Source organism: Ambystoma mexicanum, chromosome 8, assembly GCF_040938575.1.
Source record: "Ambystoma mexicanum isolate Mex_15411 chromosome 8, UKY_AmexF1_1, whole genome shotgun sequence".
Classification (NCBI taxonomy): Eukaryota; Metazoa; Chordata; class Amphibia; order Caudata; family Ambystomatidae; genus Ambystoma; species Ambystoma mexicanum.
The window spans coordinates 473758622-473780935 of NC_090929.1; the positions used below are offsets into that span (position 1 = coordinate 473758622).

Below are 22314 nucleotides of genomic sequence, written 5' to 3' on the forward strand. Positions count from 1 at the left end.
GCAGGCGACCTAATTTCATGTGTACTATGGTGGAACTATCCTAAGCACAACATGGCCAACACGCTGTACCCACAACCGTCGGTTGCACCGATGGTCTAGCGTTTATGTTTTTCTATTGAATGACACGACCTTTGCCTTCGATTGTGACGTGTTTGTCGGTGATCTTTAATATTTCTAGTCTTACTCTTCCTCGTTACAGTACTTAATTCTGAGGCTCTGCCCCTCCTCCAGGCACCCCTTTTTGCTTTATTGTTCTTGGAGGTATAATACCTCATACTTACTCAGAAGCCCCAGTTACCAATTTCCAAGCCGGAGCACGCTCTGATTGCTTACTGGTAATCATCATCACTCATAGTCTTACTCTTCCTCGTCACCATACTTACTTCATGAGGCCCCTGCCTCCGACACAGGACTTTCTTCTATTTCTTTTCTTATTTATAACTCCTCCCTTTAACCCTCAGCTTCCAGTTTAACATATTCAAGCCGGAGCATGGGACCTCCCCCGCACCCCCGCAGGGAGGGAGAGGAGGGTTGTCAGTACTGTGATGAGGAAGAGGAAGACTAGGAGTAATGAAGATTAAAAGTAAGTAATCAGATCATTACTTCCACATCCACTCTTCCTCGCCCCAGTAGTTGCTTCATGAGGCATACCATAGCAGCAACGGGGAGAGGTCCCAATGACAGAAGTGCAGCCACAAAAAGCGCACCTTTAATGACTCCAATAATCAAATCCCCACAGACAAAAAACCAACCCCGAAGGAACCATGTGGGAGATATTCAACCGATACCATAGCTCTCAACTCACACGCTTTTGGCGGGTGTCACCCGCCTTGTAAACAGCTGCCTCACCCGCCAAACCTCCAGCACGCCCATTCGTTTCAATGGGCCTCTCACCCGCCAAAAATAAAATCGGGTGTTTTCACCCGCCTTTGCAACACAAATGGTTGAGAGCTATGCGATACTGGTTGACAAACGTGCTCTGATCTGCCCAGGTGGCAGCCCTACAAATCTCCTGTAGAGAAATCCACTGAGCATCCGCCCACGAAGCAGCCAAACCCCTGGTAGAGCGACCCAGGCACAGGCAGCACAGAAGCCACATAAGCAATGGAGACAACAGTATAGATCCATCGGCTAATGGAAACCAGAGAGGCCGTCCACTCCGTACCAGCGGGGCCAAAAGTAACTAAGAGACTATCTGACTGCCGGAAGGGGGCAGTCCGAGCCAAAAATTCCAGAACCGCCCGCTGCACAGCCCGCTGCACATCAATGGCATGCCCAGGCACCTCGTCTGGCGTCTGCGGATCCTGACAAAATGCAGGGAGAACCAGATTCTGAGAAGTGTGAAACCGAGACACAACTTTAGGCAGAAACTTTGGATCACATCGCAAAACCACACAGTCCAGCAAAACTCTGAAAAAAAGGGGGTTGACACAACAAAGCCCCAACCTCATACATGCCAACATTCCGAGGGACCTGGGAGGGAGATTTTGTCAGGGAAATCGGGAGATGTAACTTTCTCCATAGGAATACATTGGGGCTAGAATGATTAAAAGCGGGAGAACGTGAAAAATAACTACATTTTTCACTGAAAAGTCAGGAGTCTCCCGCCTAAATCGGGAGGGTTGGCATGTATGCAACCTCCCCCAGCCTACGAGCAGACGTGATAGCAATCAGCAAAGCAGTCTTCAGTAAGGTGCTTGATATCAATATCCGACAGGGGCTCAAAGGGATTCCCGTGAAGGAACCTTAAGCCTAGAGGGAGATCCCAAGGGGGAAGGTCCTTATAGGTACAATGACGGGAAGCAGGGAGACCCCGAAGAAACTTCCCCACCAAGGCCTCCCCATCCAGGTGGCCATCAGAGTACCCCAAGAGGATTGTAATGGAGGCCCATTGGAAGCGAAGCGTGGAGATCACTAGGTCCTTGTCAAAACCCTCCTGGAGGAACTGGAGAATAGCAGGCAGACCGGATCGCAGGGAGGATCCCAGAACGCCCACACCAATCCCGAAAATGGCCCCAGTGCCACTCATATGCCTTCAGAATAGAAGGCCTTCGAGCATTAAGGACAGACTCGACCACATGACCCGAAAAACATTGGGAGACTAACCGAGACCGTGCAATAGCCAAACTGCCCATTGAATCTGCCCAAACCCCAGCCCCACCTGTAGGGGACAAGGCCTCCTCGGAATCAACCAGGGCTCCCGGGACTGAAGTTCCATCAGGGAGGGAATCCAGCTCTGACGAAGGCCAGAACGGAGCGACCAACAGCATGTCGACCCGTTTTCCCTGATGCGCTGAACATGGAAGAAGCAGGAGACGAGGGAATGCATAAAGGAGACCCCGGGGCCACTCCACAGTCAGTACATCCACCCCAAGCCCCTTTGGCTGCAAACCGGGATCAGAAGAGAGGAACCTTCGCTGAAGCCAGAGAGGCAAATAGATCAAGAACCGGGTGCCCAAATCTGATGCAGATCTCCGCAAACACCCTGTCCGACAGAATCATTTCCGAAGAGGAGAGGAATCAGCAGCTGAGTTGATCCGCCCGAACATTGTCCACTCCCCTGATGTGAGTGGCCACCAAGGATAATAGGTGAGACTCCCCCCAGGAAGCTATCTGAGCTGCCAGAGAATACAACGAGCGGCCAGACCCCCCCCCTGGAGGTTGAGATAGATCAAAGCTGTGTTATTGTCCATCCGGACCACCACTGCCCAGCCTTCCAGAAACATCCCAAAGGACAACAGGGCCCAGAGAATAGCACACAACTCCCTCCAATTGGACGAGCGACGAGCCTCCTCCGGATTCCACAACCCCTGGGCCGAGAGGATGCCCAAAGTGGCACCCAAACCCCTCCCACTGGCGTCTGTAGTAAGAGTGGTCGCAGGGGGCTGGATCAGGGACACCGCTGCCCGGAGATTTGGAACCTGCAACCACCACAGTAAACAGGCCATCAGAGCATGCAACACCGGGATCAGGGCCTTGTGAGCAAGAGTAGCCGGCAGCCAGTGGGTCAGCAGATAAGAGACCAGAGGACGCAAATGAAGCCCAAGGGACCAGGAAAACACAAGAGGCCATGTGTCCCCAAAGCATGAGAATAGGCGAGCCTTGGCACATTGCCGCCTGAGAACCTTGCCAAGAACAGACAGCAGGCACTGGACCATTTCCCGGGACAGAAAAACCCTCCCCATCCTGGTGCAAATCTGAGCCCCAATGAATACCAGATCCTTAGAGGGCTCCAGTTGAGTCTTCTGCCAGTTTACCAGAAACCCTCAGTCCCGTAATGCCTGGGAAACCAGCAGGAGATGAGCCAGGACCATCTGCCAGGGAGCCGCCTTGACTAACCAGTCATCCAGGTAGGGAAAAATCTGAATGCCCCTTAGGTGGAGATGTGCCACCAGGGAAGCCACCAGTTTGGTGAACACCCTGGGGGCTGACCACAACCCAAACGGGAGCACTCGGAACTGAAAATGCTGAGATCCCACAGCAGACCAAAGAACCTCATCTGGCAGGGTTGGAGAGACACATGGTAATATGCATCCTGGAGATCCAGGGATGCCAGCCAGTCCCCCCTGTGCAACATAGGGAGAATGTTCTGCAAAGTCTCCATCTTCAACCGTTCCTTCGGGACTAAGCAGTTCAGAGCCTTGAGTTCTAAAATAAGGTGAAATGTTCCCAAAGGTTTGGGTACTAGAAACACCTTCGAGTAAAATCCCAGACCCAGCTGCGGAAGAGGAACCGGCATGATAGCCGCCTCCTGCAATAATTCGGACAGAGCCGTTGACATAGCCAATCTTCTGGGCAGAGAGCGGGGAACAGCAGTCCGAATCATGCAACCTTGGACAGGGGTAGACAGGAAATTCAAATGATAACCCCTCCGGACAGTGTCCATAATACAAGAATCCGAGCACCACTGGTCCTATATCAAAAAAAACTGCTGAAGACATCCGCCCGCCCAAACCGTCAGGACTTCTGAGGTGGGCGCAGACGAGAAGAGCGCAGAGGACCACGGCCCCCTCTGGGTCTCTGAAAGGAGCGGGAGGAGGAACCAGCGAACGACTCTCCGGTCCTTGCACCCTCACCAGAAGAGGACTTCTTGAACGTCGAGGAAGACCTCCGTTGTAACTTATCAGCATGTTTGTCTGCACAAAACACTTTATGTACTTTATCTTCAAGTAATTCACCAAACAGTTTGGAACCGTCAAAGGGAAGCTTAAGGGCAGCCACCTTCTGCGAACCTACCATTTTCCAATCTCGCAGATGAACATGCCTCTGGGCTGACACACCAGCACCCATAGCCATGGCCAAGCTATGCACACCATCAAATGCCAGATCGGGCAAGAGTTTAATCTGCCACTGCATGTCTACCAGTAGAGGGGCACAGTCAGAGCCCCCTTTCATAGCATTCCTCAACTTCCTGAAACCACCCAGCACCGCCTCGGCAGTGTAGGATCCGTAGACATCTGCCCTGAGGGCCAGATGCACACCAGCATGAATCTTCTTCAGTCTGGAATTCACCCTACAGTCCACCGGGTCTCGGACAGCCGCCTCTTCAGCAGACATAGAGGAGTGACCCACCAGACTAGCGAGGATGTCATCAACACTGACAGTGTCTGAAAGCAACTTCTCACTCCCCTTCAATGGATACAATTTGGCCATAAAGCAGGGCATGGCAATCTTCTCCGGGTCACGCCATTCACAAAGGATTTTAGCATGGATGTCAGAGACCAACAACAATCCCATCCTCGGGGTATGTTTATACCGTCTAATCGAGGGGTCAGTCCCATCCTCCTGCACCAAGGGCTCTGAAAACCCCATACAGTCCCAAACTTGAGTAAGCACTTCCTCCACCTCTTCTCTGTCCAGATACTTCCCTTCCACATCAGCTGACGAGGAACGGGGAGTGGTTGAGGAGGCCTCCGTCCCAGAAGAGGAGGATGATGAAGATGACAAAGGCCGGCGCCTGCACCCATGCGTGTGTCCACGACCATGAAGGAGCAACTTTTTAATGTCCCTCCTGGACAAGAAAATCACCTCAACTTCTTCCTCTTTCTTTTGTGATGCACAGAGGAAGTGGAAGACGAGGAAGAGGAAAGCGCAAGGTGCCTGAGCCATGGAGTATCCAGAAGTACAAATGCCACAAAACTGGAACACCAGAAAACACCCCTGAGCCGTGCACTCTTAATACTAGGCCCAGGAGAAAACCACCAGTCAGGGTAAAACAGCATTATTCTCCATGGCAACGGGCCGCCTCTGCAGTGCTTCACAAATCACTTACAAAACCCCCAGAGGCGGGCCAACTGTTATGATGTAATCCTGACTCCGTTCTCGAAAAAACAGCATGGTTCGAGAAGGGTGTCAGGAGTTTAGAGGTTGCCATTAGGGGGAGTGCACCCACCTGGGGGCTCTCTTAAATAAATGGACTATACTCCAAATGTATAGTCTCTTCATTTGACTACATGCCACATGATGTAATCCTGACACCGTTCTTGAACACAGCATGGTTCGCGGGAGGTGTCAAGATTACATCATAACACCAACCTGCTCCGGAAGCCAATGCATACTCACAACAGACTGCTCCAGGCACACGACAACGCAGCAGGAAACCTCATACAGGTCAGCACTGAAATCTGGGCAAGTACAGGGTCCCGACCCCCCCACTGCAGCCCCTTACCTTGGCCGCACCATCAGGAGGACCAAGGCCCCACCACTCAGCCCCTTCAGGGTGCCAGCAAATCGAGCTCCCCGGTGCCCCGCAACCTGGAATAAAAAACCTGCCAGAGGCAGGAAAAATTAAAACTGGAAGCTGAGGGTAAAAGGGAGGAGTTATAAAAAAAGAAAAGAAATAGAAGAAAGTCCTGTGTCGGAGGCAGTGGCCTCATGAAGTAAGTACTGTGATGAGGAAGAGTGGATGTGGAGTTAATGGGACCTTCCCCCCACAGGGAGGGAGAGGAGGCATGTCAGTACAGTGACGAGGAAGAGTAGGACTAGGAGTAATGAAGATTACTGGTAAGTAATAAGAGCATTACCTCTGCGTCTCTCTTCATCGTTCCAGTACTTACCTCCTACTGGACCTTCCGAAGAACTCTAAAAACACTACTGTTTTCTTGAATGTGGGTCAAAGGCCCTTACCTGGTCAGAACACTGAAACTACAGTAATTTTTTTACTGAACGGCTATTACGCTGTGCGTATCCCAATATCTGTAATTTCTCTGAGTAACTGGTCATGCAGCAGCGCTTTGATGCCGTTGGGCTTAGTGAGCTTTACAAATGTAAAAATAAATAAATACCTCTGAGGTATACCAAAGCATAGACAACAGCGAGAGGCCCCAATGAAACAGAGAAAGAGAGAATTGCTGCAACACCCAAACACTACTTTATTGTCCCAGAAAAATTCAGCTCATGCCTACAGACAAAACCCCCACCCCATAAGAACCATCCCTGGGGTTATGCATGTTAAGCCTGTAGTGTCTGATAAAAGTGTTCTGATCAGCCCATGTAGGCACCCTACAGATCTCCTGCAGAGAAACCACTTGGACGTCCGCCCAGGAAGCAGCCATCCTCCTAGTGGAATGACCCTGGACATGTGCCGGGATAAACAAACCTGCTAACAAATACACCATGGTGATGAGAGTCTGGATCCAATGGCTGATGGAAACAACAGAATCCTTCCCATAAGCCCAAGCTGGCCCAAAAGTCACAAGAAGACTATATGGAGTGCTAGAGAGGTATTCCAGAACCACCCTCTGGACATCAATGGAGTACCAAGCCACCTCCTCAGGGCCCAGAGGATTCCAAAAAAGCAGGTAGAACCAGCTCCTGAGTGGTGTAAAACTTCGACACTACATTCAGCATAAACCTGGCATCGCAGCGTGAGACATTAGCATCCAGGAGGACCTGCAGAAAAGGAGTCCGACACAACAAAGCCCCTTCCTCCCCTAACCTACGAGCCAAAGTAATAATGATAAAAAATGTGGTCTTGAGTGTGCAGTACTGGATGTCAATCTCCCGAATATGTTTTGATTGATTGATTGATTGTTTATTTGTATAGTGCCTATACATAATGTGTTTCAAAGCGCTTCAAGGAGGAAGGGAGCATGGGAAAATACAGTAACATTCTTACAGGTCATTGAAACAAATAAGAATGTGAGAAAAAAAAACGATCATATCATAACAGATAGTACAAGTGCACGGAACAATAAGGGAGAGGTGAAGAAGGGAAAAAAAGGAGACAATACTAGCAGTAACATTACTATGCCTGATGGCAATTGTGGCGGCAGTGCAAGAATGACAAGAGGAGGGGGAGGAGGGGAAGTGTGGGGGATGGGAGAGAGGGGAAGAGGAGAGGAACAGAGCAAGTGACTATCTTAAAAGGTCAGCGACTGAATCAAGGTAGTGTTGAGAAGGGAGAGGGAGGAGAGGACAAGAAGGAAAGGAGGGGGACAGACAAGCTATTATCAGAGGTCAAGGGACAGTGATAAGATTAAGTGCTTTGGTATCAGGAAGTGAAGGGGAGGGGAAATGGCTGCAGAAGGCAAGCAAATACAATTACTATGCCTGATGGCAATTGAGGTAGTGCTGAACTTACACAGGACCAGGGGTGGGAGAGGAGGAGGGTAGGGAAGCTGCTGCAAAAGACAGGCGGCTACAATTACTATGTCTGACGGCAATTGGGGTAGTGCCAGAGTTTGACAGAAGGAGGGAAAAGAGGGGATGGAGGGTAGGGTAGCGTGAGGGAGGGGGAGGAGAAAGAGGGGGGAGGGGCTCAGGATGAAAGTCCAGTACGGAAGGCAAGGGGTAAGAGGGAGGGGAACTATATAGGTTCAAAGGGAGGAACCTGGAGGAATTTCAGCAAAGGCTGCAGATCTCAAGGAGGACGACCCCTATAAGAGCAAGGGTGATAAGAAGCAAGACCCTTAAGAAATTCTCCCACAGGGAAACGCCATACATATTGCCCTCAGAATCCCCTTTGAGGGCCTTAATGGAGGCCCACTGGAAGCAAAGGATGGACACTGCAAGCTCCTTGTCATACCCCTCCTAGAGAAACTGAAGCAGAGAAGGAAGCTCTCAGTGAAGGGGAGAGACCTCTTACCCCATACACCAAGACAGGAAATTCCCCAAGTGCTGCTCATAGGTCTTTAAGCTAGACGGCTGCATGGCAAGAAGGATAGAGTCAACCACCTGGCCCGAAAACCCCTGTGCAGTCATCCAAGAACTCACAATTTCAAGACTGCCCATTGAATCGTCCTGGCATCACACCCAAGCCCAGATTACAGAGGAAAAGACCACTTCAGAATCAGCCACGGATCCTAACACTGGAGGTCCAGGAGAGAAGAGAACCACCCCGCCAGGGCCAAAATGGGGTCACAGAGAGGACATTTGCCCTCCAACCCCTGACCTGCTGAACCACCCGGGGGAGGAGGAAAATAGGAGGGAAGGCGTACAGCATACCCCTCGGGCAGTCTAGATTCAGGGTATCCACCTCCCAGTCCCCCACCGCCTGGAACCTGGAGCAGAATCGATGGACCTTTGCCGAAGACGGAGAGGCAAAGAGATCCAGACTTGGGGATCCGAACCTGTGACAGATCTCTAAAAAGACCATGCCTCATTACAAGTTTGCCGGTCTGGTAACTACAGTAACGGTAAGCTTGTTGGTACCGTAGTTACCAGACTGGCAAACTACGAGTTCTTCTCGTGGGTGCCTTTCCTCCCGCCAGGACTGGCCTGGCGGGCGTACCAGCACCTGCGAGCAGAGCATGTCGGATGCACCGGCACCATTCAGAATGCATACGACCTCCCCATTCCCATTGAGCCCTATGGGGCTCAATGGAAATGGGGAGTAAAAGTTACCGGCCCCTGGCAATGGGGAAATACAGGGTCTGCCAGGGTTGAAATGGCCCTGTATTTCCCCATTGCCAGAGGCCGGAAAAATTTGCAAGTTTGGCGGCAGCCTGCCGGTTTTACCGGCAAGGCTACCGCCAAACTTGTAATGAGGCCCTGTCCTACAGCACCAGATCCTGAGCAGAGGGAAACCACTTGCTGGGGTGATCCACCCGGAAGTTGTTTGCCCCCTTGATATGCAATACTTCCAGAGAGACCAGATAATCTTGCCCCATGAAGCTATCCAAGAGGCCAATGCATCGAGAGACCAAGACCCCCTGATAATTCACATAAACCAGGGCAGTGGTGTTATCCGTCCTGACCATCACAGCCCTAACCTCCAGGGACCCGCCGAAGGCTGCCAGTGCACGATATATGGCACACAACTTCCTCCAGTTGGAAGAGCAGAGATGTTCCTCTGGTGCCCACCGTCCTTGTGTCATCCAAGAACCCAGAGTGGCCCCAAAACCACTGTCATCTATAGTATGTGTGGTCTTTAAGGGGTGACCAGGCCCACCCCCTTCCAGAGATTCCTGGCACTCAACCACCACAGCAGCCCCCGCTTCAAGACCAGGGACAATGCGACCCATGCCTCGTAGGCCTGAGAAAGTGGGAGCCCGTGATCCAGGAGATATGTGACCACGGGATGCAGATGGAGATGAGCCCATGGGACCAGAAACACACAAGAGGCCATGTGACCCTGCAGAGTCAACAACAGTTAAGCCGGGACCCTCTGCCACTGCAGAATAATGGAGCAAACCACACAAAGTCGCCAAACCCTCTTTAGGGTCAGGAAGACCCTCCCCAGCCATGTGCAAAATTGGGCCTCTATGAACACCAGGTCTTGGGCGGGCACCAAACGGGACTTCTGCCAATTTATCAGGAAACCCCACTCCTGCATGGCCCGACAGACCAGCCGAAGATGCTCCAAGACCTTCCCCTTGAGATCTGCCTTGATGAGCTAATCGGTCAGGTAGAGAAAAAGCTGAATTCCAGGTGAGCCACAGGGGAGCCACCAACTTAGTGAACACCCTCGGAGCTGATCTCAACCCAAAGTGAAGGACCAGGAACTGAAAATGTCTGTCGCCCACAGCGAATCTAAGCAACTTTCGCTGGGAAGGGAGAATCGCCACATGGTAATAGGGGTCTTGGAGGTCCAGGGATGCCTACCAAACTTCCTCTGAATCAGAGGGATGATCTTCTGCAGAGTCTCCATCTTGAACACCTCCTTCCACACAAAAAAGTTCAATGCCTTGAGATCCAAGATGAGCCAGTGCTTACAAGAGGACTTGGGGACCAGAAAGACCCTGAAGTAAAAGCCCAGACCCTGTTGAGCACAAGGGACAGGCATTATCGTGTTCTGCAGCAATAAGTCCTCCAATGCAGTGAACATGGCCGGTGAGAAAATGAAAAGAAAACCCTATCTTGCCCTAGCTCTAAGAGGGTTTTCCCTGCCTCAACCAAAATGACTAATATCACAGTCAGGATGTCAAAAGCAAGTGCCCACAGTCCTATGTCAGAATCCTAACTCTGTCCCTCACACTCTGAATTAAAAGAAATAAAAAGGACATCTTCCTAGTATAGAGTAATGACTCCCTTCCCCTGGACAAAATGGCAGTTCTTGGTTTTGAAAGTTCTCAAAGTACAGTCTCAAGTGTTGGGGGAATTTCTCCCTTTGCCAGCCTTCCTCAGGCTTCTGGTAAAGTTTATCAGCTGCTGAGGGAATGCCTCCCTTCCCCAGCCTGCCAAAGGCTAATAACACAGTTCAACAATTGGGGGAATGCCTCCCTTTCCCAGGCCTCTTCTCTGTCTCTGAGGGTCCCAGACCCTGGTTGGCAGACCTGGTTCCCTTCTATCAGGCACTGCAATGAAGTAGAGTAGTTTGGATGCTCCTCCAAACTGTGGTGGGTCCCTGACCCTAGTTGGCAGACCTGGTTCCCTTCTACCAGGCACTGCAATGAAGAAGAGCAGTTTGGATGCTCCTCCAAACTGTGGTGGGTCCCTGACCCTAGTTGGCAGACCTGGTTCCCTTCTACCAGGTACTGTGATCCAAACACAGAATTGGTTTACTCACCTGCCAAGTTCTGTGTTCATAAGTATCACTCTCACAGTTCTCTTCACAGTCTATTAATCTCACATGCAGACTTGGTTTACTCTCCTGCCAAGTACTATGTTTCAAAGGAATAACTCGCAAAGTTTTCTACACCTTTTCCTCTCTTAGTTGACAGCCCTGGGTTGCCTTCCCTCCAAGTATTGTCATGAAAAAGATTAGATATCCCTGTTACATGATATTTCCTTTTCCTGCAAGGGTCCCAGACCCTATTCCCTTTGTTATAGTACCTTGATAAAGTTTCTCTTAATGTCCCGTAGGGTTATCCGCTTTGCCCGCTTTCCATGCACTGTTGACTTTACGGTTCCTTGTAACCAATGGGGACACCCAATCATATGTGAAGCCACCCAAATGCCTTTAGGATCTTGCCTGAAGCCCTCTGATCGGTAGTGGGCTTCCCCATGTCTCTCTTTGGCTCTCCAGTGCTCTAGGGCTCTTCTTGGCTTGCCACAGTGGCACAGCGGCTTTGGACCTTGTCCGGCGTGTCTCTCCCAGCGCGACCGTGTGGACCTGCAGTTCTGTGCTGCCGGCACTCTGCCCAGCCAGCCTTTCAGTTTTCTTATCATGTACCCAAAACACTGTTCTTCTCACCTTCCATCGTCCTGGTCTATCCCTGCTGTTCTCTTCGTCCGCCACACTCTCGGTTCCTCCAAGGATGATCTGACACCCGGGTGAGTCTGTTGTCAGTTTTTATGTCGGCATCCATTAAGGTCGGTAGTTGGAGACTAGACCGATCATGCAAGCTCATCGGAGTGATCTCTGTGGACCCGCTCATCTTCCACGTCACAGTTTCTTGGCTTGGATCTTCATGATGGCCACCACTACTCTTCTTCATCTCAGACCTTTCTACTTGATGGGTCTTATAGAAGAACATGGGGTAGGAGGGTGGTAATGGGCAACGTGGGGGTGAAGAAGAGGTGTAGGTGTTAAGCGGCTACTGCGTTCTACCACAACAGTCATCACTGCTGCCCTAAGAGGCTTCCCCCGCCATGAGATCCACCCGCTGAGTACCACCCCAAGGGGGACGATTGGGTAGCGGCCTTGCCTCCCTGGCCTCATGGCCCGATGAGAAGGGGCACCTCCTCCAGAAGCAGTGATGACATCCTGGGATTCGTAACATAACCCTCAATCTTCCAGACCCGAAGAGGAATATACCATCTCGCCGAAACACAGCCCCCCATCGCCATGGCTGACCCACACATCCCGTTATAGACCAAGTCTGATAACAGTTCCACCTGCTCCTGCATGTCCGAAAGAAGAAGAGCCAAATCTGCACCTTCCGCCAGTGCCCGACCCTACTTCCTGAACCCCCCCCCCAACACGGTTTCAGCCATATAGGACCCATAGAAATTACCCAGAAGTGCCCATAAATGAACCTTCTCCAGACCAGAGTTAGTCTTGTGGTCCTGCAGGTCCTGGACCACCGCTTCCTCTGCCGACATAGAGGTTTTATCGTAAGGCTTAATAAACCTAGCTCAAAGAAATACCAGGAGGATGTATTTTGGGCAGTGTGATGAATTGATATAATTCGTCCCTTCTCCCTAAGGGGGAGTCCCCCCTTGCGAGGCTAGGGAGATGAGCCCTCCCTGCAACACTCTCCCTAAAAATTGAGGCAAGTGGGACCTCACCCGGAGAGACTCCCCCTTTGGGGACAAGGACTCCCTTTCCCGTGAGGAACTTCTTAATGGCCTCCAAATGATGGCTTATATGGACTTATACAATATATCAAACTGTTATCTAATTCATGAAGAAAACATGAAGTTATATTATTAACGATAAGAAATCGAAGATATTCTTTTAAATTGATGTCTCCAATGGACTGCAAAAAGGATGCTGACAAGGAATGTGAGACTAACCAATGAGAGAGATGAGGCAGAGAGCGAGTAAGGGTGAAGACCCAAGAGATGTATGGAAAGCTCCCTCTGCATGATGGAGTGGAAGAAGGAGGGGCTCTGGGAGAACTCAGAGCTAACATGCGACAGAGCTGCTCCAACACAGAACCAGAAACACTGAGCAACTGGTGTGAGCAGTGGTCGAAGTGTACGAAAAGAAGTAGTGGAACTATGTTCCCTGCTGGCCTGCACCCACTCCCCACAAACCTTATCATCACATCCCCTCCCACACACAATACACACACCCAGACACTTGCCCCTGCTGTTTAAGGGAACGTTCAGTGCAGTGCACTGAAAGGGCAAGTTTCAACCTCTTCCTACACTTTTATTTTAAAACGAAACCATTCCTGAACAGTTTCTTTTTAAAATAAAAGTATAGGAGCTGTAAAACTTAATTTATAAAAGTAGAGGAGCACCGCTCCCGCTCACTTCGACCACTGGGTGTGAGAGAGCAGAAGAAAGCCAAGCTAGGTGGAGGAGAAAGAGCGGTGGTGGCGTGACCACAGAATCGGAGTGGTGGGTGTTAAGACGGATTACTGAACTCTGACCTGGTGGGAAGAGGTTCAGAAGGCCAGCCTAGTTTCTTGGAACAGGGTAACCTTCTGGACAAGCCAGACCAATCAAGGTAGCTTGGCGGCTGTCAAGACTAGGTCTCAGGATGGGTGAGGGTGACTGAAAGGCCTCAATGAGCACACAGAGCAATGGACACTTACAAATCACTCCCAGTCAGGTGTATATATATCAAAAATACAAATACATTTATTCCAAGGCCTTTACAATTCAAGACACAGTAAGAAAATTACAGCAATACTATTACACCAATACAATCCTATCTATACAGAGATATACAAGACCAATGAGGTCTAAAGGATAAATGCACCAAATGGGTCCACAACCTAAACAGGGAAGGAATCAGGCAGTCCAAATAGTCTTTAGGCCCTTCTGCATCAAACACAGTCCTAACTGAAAGGCAGTCCAATCCCTAAAATGAGGGCAGCCTAATGCACAAATGTACTTGCGAAGCTGGCGCACACAGTAGTTCAAATGGGCAAAACAGGGTCATTTGTAGGGACTGTAGCAGCTCAGGAAGGTAGGTGAGGCAGAATAGGTTCCCACTATTCGAGGAGGGCCCCCACTTGAGTGCAGAGTCTATTCCAAGAGTTGGGAATAGTTTGCTATTTCGCACTAGCAGTGGAAAGCATAGGGGCCCTGTCATAAACCGCCACCCCTGGAAAATATGGTGGAAATGGAAGAAGGGTTACCGGTAGTAGGAGTGAATGCAGCGTTCTAGTTTTCCGACGCACTCTGCGGCACCTACAAGTACGCATCGCACAGAGGCATCGATGCATTGCAACCTTCTGTCCTCTCTGGGTTTACACGCTGTGTTTTTCCGCCCCCTGCAGTAAGTGGCTCTATTTACTCCTTGCTTCCCCCTTCTCTCCCATTTCCCTCTCTGCTTTCTCGCTTGGTCTGTGCCTTCCTTTCCGTGACTCTTTCTCCCTTTGTCGGCTCGGACGGCTTTCTTCCTGCCTCCGCCTCCCATTGCTCCGCGTTCCATTCGGAGCGTCTTGGCTTCTCCGCCTTCTCTGTGTTCCGCCTTCGGGTCCCATGCCCTCTGTGGCGTTCTCACCATTTCTGCCAACCAATCCGCCTCTACATATGCTCTGTTTCACTCGCAGAGCTTCTCTGCTGTGATACACCAGGAAAGGGATTCTCCCAGTGCCTTCTGGGAGTTGTGGTCTTCTCAGTCCTACTTCAAGCAAAGCCTACCTTCAGTACCTGCAAACCTACCAGTCTTCCCAGGGTTTTTCAGCTACGCTTTTCCCTGGCTGTGGGGTGGGCCCCCCTGGAGGTCGCACTGCCGAGCAGTTAGCTGATAGGCACGGTGGCCTCTGGCGGGGCTCGTTCTAAAACCCATCACAAAAAGCCTGACCTCGCTTGGAGAGCAAGAAGGGAAATATCCTCCGAAGACTCGTCTGACGATGCTCATACAGGTGAGGAGGAGGTGGAGGTGGGGTCAAAGGACTTGGTATCGGTTTGTCCATCACCCATTCCTGAGAGGCCCACAGGGGCCACTCATGCGTAAAAATGGATGGATGCGCTAGGGGCCACCGGTTAGGGTTGCAATTACTCACCGACTCCCGGCGCATTCCAGACCAAACTCTGGCAGTCAAGTCCAGCTCGGTTGCAGGTTCAAATGCGTCAATCTCGCGGCTCTGCGGCTTTCAGCGACGAAGATAGAGCGTAGATTCCCAAATGGGACAGTGGCGATTTCTCTGCTCCTGGTGGATGGGTCAGGCCAGTTCCACTATAGCAGGCTTCAGGGCTCAGAGGACCACAGCTTCAATGAACGTGTAAAGTTCGTCAACACGGCTGGATGACACGGTAACTGCGTATGCTACGGTTCGGGTGCACTCCCTTTACTCCAGACCTGGGAATGCCAAGTGTACGAAATTCAGTGTGAGAGTGCAGCGAACAAAGAACTTGCAGTGTACCAAGTTTCAAGGGCCTCCTCGAAACGGCAGTGGTATCAGGGCAAAACTCCTGCACAAGCTGGTCAGCCCACTAGTTGGCCCAGGGTCGCTTCCGAAAAGGCTTACTTGCAGGTTTTGATGAGGGTGCCGAGAATAGTTGGTCCCACTATTCCAATTGGTCGAAGCACCTTCACAGACCTTCTAAGATGACCAGATGCAGAGGGGTCCTATGGGATGAGAGCGGGCTCAGGGTGCCAAACCTTCCAGCGGGTCACAAGCAGTTCCGCGACTCGGCTTCTTAGTTTCAGGATACTTTGATCCTATCCTTCGTTAAATGAGAACTCCAGAGATCGACCTGGTAGGGTTGTTTGGAGCCTTCTCTTATCCAAAATCTCCCTTGCGTCAAAATGAAGAGTACCCAATGGGAGATCTTCTCACATACAGGCATACCATACATGGACCAATCATGGACCAACGTGGTCCCAGGCATTCACAGCACGCCAGACTCTCTGGCACCCAGGATGTGTATTGGAACAAGACAGTCCAGCCTACATCCTGGGGGTACGCACACAAGGTATGAAGAAGCCTGCGAAAGCTTGGCGCTTCACTGGAAAATGCATGCCCAAATAAGGACTGACCAGGGTTGGCTCGACCTGTGGAAGGTGAAGGGGTAAAATGGCCAAAGGACAGGAGAAAGAACCTTGTGGCATGGCAATTTTGGAGCCAGACCACATAACCGTGCCAAACACGGTAATTGCAGTTTAACTGGCAAGAAAGGGTTAAAAATACACAAAAAGGTAAGCTGCCACCAGCCCTGTCCAAGGCACATCTGCACATCTCCCAAAAAATCCTTTGAGAGTAACTAGGGCTTTTAGACATGACGGGAAGACCCAAGTGCACTGTACTGTAAGGTACTTTGTGCACTTGCAACATGTTGCAGAAAAGTTGCAACCTTGACAAGGACAAAGTCTCCCAGTACTGACTGTCTTTAAGGACATGTCAATTTCCCCATAGAAAGTGAGCGAAAAGCCGAGAGGAGTTTAGCAGACGACTGTGCTTCTCTGGCAAAGTCAGACTATGGTGTTTAAACAAAGCAAAATGTTGGGGGGTACACAATTGTAGGGAAAATTACACATGGAATGAAAATCTTTCCTAACAGTGGGCAGTCTACCCGTACAACAGCGTTGAGACCATCCAGGCGAGTAAGCAGCTCCCAGTCCGAGTTACGATCTCTATGATGGCCCAAAGACAAGAACAGCACATCCAGGAAGGAGACGCTGTGGGGAGTCTAGGGAAGGCATAGTATCACAAGCAGACACTGACACAAAAGAAATACGTTTTCAAAACCTTTATTTAATATTTGTGGGTTGGAAAACTCCTAAATTGGGGAGTAGTCTCTACGATCAAAATAAAGAAAACACAATCCTAGTCCTTCTTTTAGTCGAAATAAAGATGGCCTATACTAAAAAAAACAATTCCTGCCCTTACACTTGCAAAAAGGAGAAATAGTGTTAAAAGAAATACCTGAGCAACTTCTCTTCCCCACATTTACATAGCATGGGGTAAGGTGGCACACTCTGGCTGGGCGAGGCGCTTTGGCTCTGGTTGCAAGGATACAGTTCTCAATGTGGAACAAGGCTTACTTAGCCTTCCAAAAAAATGTTCCTTGTTCTACAGTTCAAACACGACTCCGTTTCTTCTGGTTTCACAGTTCAACAAAGTTCCCAATATTAAGGTTCACATTACAATTCTTTATAGGTCTCCCACCATGGGGCTCAGACCTCTCAACCACAATGCTTAGGGGCTCCCTTCTGCAAGCTTTTATCATTAACAAAAGTTTCTTTACACTTTGTTTCCTGTTGAAGACTTTTGTGCAAAGCTTTGTCAAATACCTCCGCAGGACCACTTTGACTTTCGTTCCCTTTTTACTTTTAGCTCCTCTCTCAATGCCTCTTGGTACCTGTAGTTTCAAGCATAAAAGTTCCATTCAATCTTGTACTCTTTTGATTTCCCGTCGTTGGGATCACTTCTTCAATTTAGCGTTACAAAGTTCATTTCACATATCTCATGTTTCTTTCACTCACTTTGCCGCATTTATAAGATCAAGAGACCTTGCAGAGACTTTCGACTGGGCAATCTTTCTCCGCCAGACCACTCCGTTACTCTGTATCTCTCTTTTCCCAACTGGACTACAAGTCCCATAAGGCCTTCTCTTGCCTCTTTATCTTTGATGCCTTTCACCAACCAGACTCTTGTTTCATTCACTCACTCACCGGTAGCGTGCAGACTTTCAACTTCATCAAGCTGGTTTGCGGGCAAGGCCTTCAGCATCAGACTCTCTGCTCCTCTCCAACACTATTGTTTACCCAAGAGGAGAATGGCTCATTTCCTGACACAAAAAGGGATGCTTTCTCCAGCACCTTGGCTCCACGTCACAAACCCTTCTAGCCTCTCGTAAGCATTGTTCTCCTGCCTGTCTTTCTTTTGCTGTCGTTTGCAGCTGAACAGCAATTCTGCCTTCCGCCATTCGCCATGGTCCTTGTCAGCCCCTGCAGAGCTACTCCTTCTCATGTCAAGCCTTCCCCCTTGAGTACTTGGGATTTGGGTAGGGATCCTCTGCTGGACTCAGCCTCAGCCCTGCAGCCTCCCTCCTCTCTTCCCTAGAGCAACTGCCTTCTCCTCCCCGGCAGGCTCCTTTTAAACACCTGTGAGAGGTTAATGTGCTGCAGGTGTGTGGTCAGGGTTGGGCCTGCCTGACCTTGCCTGTCCTTGTTAACAGGACAGCCTGTTGTCAAAATGGGAGGGTCTGTCCTCTGTGTCTCAGTGTGTGGTTTCTCAGTACTCTTCATTCTCTCAGTCTCTCTCTTCCTCGTCCCAGTGTTTGTGTAAATCGGAGTATCCTAAAACTTAGGATGGGGTATGGGTGTTGAAAAGGGGTAATACCGTGTCTCACCATTGGGTGCTCCACCCCCACTCCCTGAGGACCCCTCACACAGGTGATCCTCACACACTGTTCCACCCCGAGGGACTGGTTCCAAAGGCGATGGCCGTGTCCTGGCCTCCTGGGCAAGAAATCGCTGGGGACTAGACAGTGAGACATCCTCTGGTTTCTCACAGGAGCAAGCAGCGGAACGGCGGTGAGAATGATAGAGAATCCAAGGGCCTGCAGGTACTGCTGACGTTACCTCGGAACTCAGAAGGTTAAACAGGGAATGGGAATACCAGCAAACCAAGCAGGACTCAATTTAAGGTAAGCAAAACTCCTCCCAGTTCCAATGGGAAAACTATTGGAAATAATCCAATGTTACAGAATTGTTTGGATGAGATAGAAGAAATACAAAAATCATAGAGTGGAAAAAAAGTAAAATAGGAGGCTTATCATTTTGGGAAAAAAAGAGCACAGAAAATATAGCAATTTGGGGAGAACATACCTGTGAAGCCAAGAAGACCAAACTAATATATTAAACAGCACCCTGGGTATGGGGGAATTGTAATTGAAACTTGTAAACAAGAGGAGAAAAGTGTAACATGGATTCAGGAACCCTACTATAGGGAGAAAAGGAACCTAAATAGAATTATGCAGACAAGGAAGAATAAGGACACAGGCAGTCCAAGTCCCTTAAAAGAACTGCAAAACATGATACAGTGGATGACAAGACTAATGTCTACGGAAAGGAGTAAGAGGAGTGAGAAGAAATGTGTGACAAAACACAAGGACCAGGAGAAGTGAGTCCTTCTCCTGACCTTAGTTAGGCATACTAGTGGTAGGGTCAAATAGCTTGGAAATTAATCTTCACTGATGGGCTCCTTAGTTAGAAAGATAGGGAGGGAACACCCCATACTTATAGGGAGAGATGGGCCTTACTTTACTTTAAATAAACTTCACAGTAAGAACATTACTTTACAGCGTCCATGTCCTTCTTCTGATCCTCCACATATGGTGTCAGGGTCGGATCTCTTCCAACTGATAACAGTTGGAGACCTGTGCTAATTACTAGATTAAACACCAAAGCCAAAGCCCCTATGGTAGCCATAGCAGAGGAGGTTATAATACTACCCTGTGAGAGATAACTAATCCCGACAGGATTAACCTTGGGCCCTCCTCGAGGAACATACATTAGCCTAGCATCCAGCTCTGTGCTCGCATGGAAATTTGGCTTAGAAGGTATAGCGGAAGTCATTGATCCGGATTTCCGCAGGGATATTAAAGTCCTCCTACATAACAATTGGAATAACCCATATACTATGAAAGAGGGAGAACAAGTGGCCCAAGGGGTTCTTGAAAGGATCTTATTCACAAGACCACAAGAAATAACAGAACAAACAGAGAAAGAGCGGGGAACGAAAAGGGTTTGGGGAGTCAGGAATTCCCCAAATATAGTAGCTGCTTAACTAGGTAGAAGAGGTCACCCCTTAACTGACTTGGCCTTTGCTCAAAGGAATGACTTCATTCTCACGAAGGCCTTCAGTAAGATCACTACTGGGGAAAAGGGGCAAAATCATCCTTTCTTTTTTCTAAAAAAAGGTTTGCTCTATTGAGGGGATATAAGTACTGACAGGGTATGGCGTAAGCAGCTAGTTGTACCACAAAGCCATAGATGAGTAGTTCTCAAACTCACCCACTCTCACCTGACAGCTGGGCATCAGGGAATAGGAAAAACACAAAGCCAGATAATGCCTCAATTTTACTGTGCAGGCTTTTTTCCTGATATTAAGAACTTCGATCTGACTTGCGAAATCTGTCAAAAAACACCAACCACTCCTGTTCCACCTGGCCCGTTTCAAATACTACCTATTATTGAGGTTCTGTTTTCAAGGATAGCAATGGACATAGTGGGGCCCTTAGAGTCGTCCAAGCTCGGGAATCCATACATCCTCGTCATCATGGACCACGCCACTCGTTATCCAGAAGACTTTTCCCTCAGTAATAATACAACCCAGCAAATACCAAAAAACCTGTTGCCAAAATTTTTGATGGTAGGATTTCCTAAAGAGATCATTACAGACCTGGGTACTACCTTTATGTCAAAACTATGCAAGAGGTAAAAGAAATGCTCAACATTAAGACTGTAAAAACCTTGGTATATCATCCACAAACCAACTGTCTGGTGTAACATTTCAATGAAACCCTTAAAACATTTTTAGAAAATTGTTTGAGGCCTTCAGAAGGAACAGGGACGTAATGATTCCCTGGGCACTATTCACCATACATAAAACACCCATAGCACCCCTGGGGTATTCCCATTTGAATTACTCTATGGGAGGGAGCCTCAACATGTCCTAGGCATGTTAAGGGAAAATTGGGAGGCACAAGAAGAGGCTATTTTACCCATTTCTCAGACGGCACAGAAACTAAAAGCTCATATGGCAGCAGTACGGGAAATCATGAGTAAACATCTGGTACAGGCACAAGAACAACAGCAGGTCACATATAATAAACGGGCGATACCCCGTAACTTTTCAGTGGGCCAATCAGTCTTGGTACTTCTGCCTACTTTAGAAAACAAGATGATTTCTAAATGGCATGGTCCATATACCATCCTGGAAACAAAAGGCCCTGATTTTGTTTCCCAGTCAGATAGACAAAATAAAACCCACATTTATCATGTCAACCTGCTGAAAGAGTAGCGAGTAGATCCTAACCAAAATACTACTACCACTATGGCTGCTCTCCTAGCAGAGTCTGATTGTGAGGAATTCAACCATCCGCATGGTGGGCGTGCGCTCGCCTAGGCTTTTTGAAATCTTACTGGAATAGTGGTAAACTACCTCAGGAAAATGTGTGGGGCTAATCCACACACATTTTCCTATGCTCAACCACGGCAAACACACTCTGGATGGAAACAGCCTACAGGCACAGTCCACTCTGTCATAAATATCTGGAATGTGAGAGCCACACACAATGTCATCTTTAAGAAGGGGGAGGGGCAACCTTCCCCCTGCCATGGCCAACCTGATTAGCTAACAAAAGCACCATGGACGTGGATCCGGCTTGATCTTTTGTTATGCCCTGCAGCTGGTGGCAGCAATTTACCTACCAATAGAGGGTACTTCAAACAGGCCCCCTCGGGGCCTGGCTGCAGAGGATAACAAAGGAGGCAGGAAACCCCACAACCTTTCATATGCAACTGTGTCAACCTGAAGCCAGCGCCCTCCCTCAGTATCAATGGAAAGTGACCTGGCAAGCCTGGGTCTTTTGTTGGAGTAGGCCACCTCCACTAGAGGGACCCTATTCATAAAATACTAGAATGTGGTTTGCGGAAGCAAGAGAGTCTGGTCTCTCAGCACCTTCAAGGGAGATCTGCCGCTTTAATCAGAAACCACGGGGAGATCCATTAGGAGAGAGACTCTTTGATCACAGCAGACAGGCAGATGGGTAGGACTTAGTCGGTGCTCCAGATAAGATTTTGATATGGGAGTATTTTACTCCCTTTTTTTGGAGTAAAATTACTTTTTAGGGAGTAAAAACATGAGTCCCGTTCCCAATGGGAGTATTTTATAAATGAGTAAACATATGTTCAACTGTAAAACAGAAATGTTTTTGTGAGAAATAAGTCTTTGCCCCAAGTTATGCATGCACATTAAAAGATACATTTGACCTCTTTCACCATAATTATAGCCGTTTCTTCCTGTGGTAATACATGTACTTCTGGTCCAAACACATCAATGGAACTGTTTAGGGGAAAGCAGGGGCACAAGCTCATATAAACCCATTTTCCATTTTTATTGGGAGTATTTTGACTCCCTGTTTTTTGTTGTTGCTGAAGTATTTGCTTATTTTTATGGAGTAAAAGTGGCGGTTACACCCCTTATCTCTAGGGATGGACTTAGTAGCCACAGGAGAGTGAAACCAGAGCTCTTTCCACCATCTTGGTTCTGGGACCCCCATGTTCCTCTTCCACCCCTTTACCTTTTCTTGTTGCAAAGCACTCTGGTTATAACCTCACGCACATAGAACATTGTT

General features: G+C 49.1%; 1 protein-coding gene across 1 annotated transcript in view; it reads left to right on the plus strand.

Moving 5' to 3' along the window:
- SCNN1D (sodium channel epithelial 1 subunit delta) overlaps positions 1-22314 on the plus strand; it is a 280184-nt gene that overhangs the window by 66292 nt on the left and 191578 nt on the right. The window lies entirely within an intron of this gene.